The following is a 1,821-nucleotide window of genomic DNA, read 5'->3' on the forward strand; positions in this document are numbered from 1 at the left end:
CTGTGTTGCCTTTTTTTTGGAAATGCAAAAGTTGTGTTGCCTAATTAAAGTTGCCTTGCCTTCTATATAATTAAAAGTCTAATCTTGACCAATTCCTGTTGCGCTTTATATTGATTTTAGAAAAAACGCTGCCACGTATGGTAGTGATTTTTGGCCATCTTGTCCCCCTCTGCTCATCAGGTGCCCATCGATGAAAAATAAAAGAATGATTAGGGGGCGCTGCTCTGGCAGCAGCCATGTCATGCAGCTCGTCAGTTTTTCAACCTTTTTTAATTTTTTTAGTATGTTTTAAAGTCTGTATTTAATGTTTCTTTGTGTGTTTTATGTGGGGGGTGGTGTGGGGGGGTGAGGGGGAAACCGCTTCGGTCGCCTCCTCCACGGAGAGGCGAGTTTTTCCAGGTCGCCTCCCCCGTGGCCTAACATCAAGGATCGACGCGGCCTTTCCCGGGAACGTGCCCGGGGCTTCAGCGGCGGGCGCAGCGTGGACTCTCGGCGTGGAGCGGGTGAGCCCTCGCTGGGGCTCGCTGGAGGGGAGCGATCCGTTTCGCTGGCCCGGGGCAGCCGGCAGCCTGAAGCCGCGGTCTGCAGAGCTCCAGCTGGTGCGGCGTCTACAGCCCGGGATCTCACGTTGGGGACCCGGGGGAAGAAGAAGCCATCACTGCCGGCCCGCGGCCGACTTCTACCGCGGGTCCGGCATGGACTTACCATCACCCCTGGAGGGGAGGTTCGACCGCCGGCCCTGCAGTCTACGGTGCTTCTGGCTGCGGCGGGGACTTTAAATCTTGACCGCCGGCCTGCGGCCTACAACAACTTAAAGCCGCGGTCTCCGGTGAGGAAGAGCCGATCCTGGACTGACTCTGGACTCTGGTCCTGACCACGGGGGAGAAATGGAGGAGGACTGGCCACATTTTGTGCCTTCCACCACAGTGATGAATGCTGTGGTGGATGTTTGTGTTACAGTTTTATTGTGGTTGTGTGTTCTTTATTATTGTATCGCTGCAGACAACCCAAATTTCCACCAGCCTGGCTGTGTGGCAATAAATTATATCTAATCTAATCTAATTAGTGTTTAAAAAATGTTGAGATTCTCTCACCTGTCAATCACGCCTTGCGGGCCACGCCCCTTCTGGTGGGGGGGCCTATAAAACCCAGAAGTGTGGGCGTGGCTCAGTCTTTGCAAGATGGTGGAGGGAGAGGTCATGACTCGCTGTCTTTAGTGGCCTTGCACCCTGCTTCAAATGGTATGAAACTGCACTTGAATTTGGTGGCCTTGCACCCTGCTTGAAGTGGTAAGAAACTGCACTTGAATTTAGTGGCCTTGCACCCTGCATGAAATGGAATTTCAAGGAATAGCCGTGAGTCAACTGCCAGCCCACCAGCCATGAGTGGGTGAGCTGCCAGCACAATAGGCTTGAGTGACTGAGCCGCCAGCTGAAGAATTCATTTGGCCCACAATGTCCATACTAGCCATCTGGAAACCAGTCTCTTTAGCGCATACTAGCGCTCCAGATAGCCCCCCCCCCCCCCGGCCACCAATATTGGAATTGGTGAAGAGGTGGAATATTACGTCGGGGGACCAGCCCTCCCGTCTGATGCTGTGAGACTAGGTCTTGTACTTTTATATATCTCAACTGGGTCCCTCTCACAACCTCCTCTCATCCAAATAAAACATGCTCAGTCTGAAAGGTTCCATCCTTGATAATATCCCAGTAAACCCTCTTTGCCCTCTCTTCAATCATGTCCTTCCTATAAATAGTGCGACAACCAGGACTGCACTAAATCAGATGATGAGTTGACAGAACAATGGTTGGGGGAACATGG

Source organism: Amblyraja radiata, unplaced genomic scaffold (assembly GCF_010909765.2).
Source record: "Amblyraja radiata isolate CabotCenter1 unplaced genomic scaffold, sAmbRad1.1.pri scaffold_405_ctg1, whole genome shotgun sequence".
Classification (NCBI taxonomy): domain Eukaryota; kingdom Metazoa; phylum Chordata; class Chondrichthyes; order Rajiformes; family Rajidae; genus Amblyraja; species Amblyraja radiata.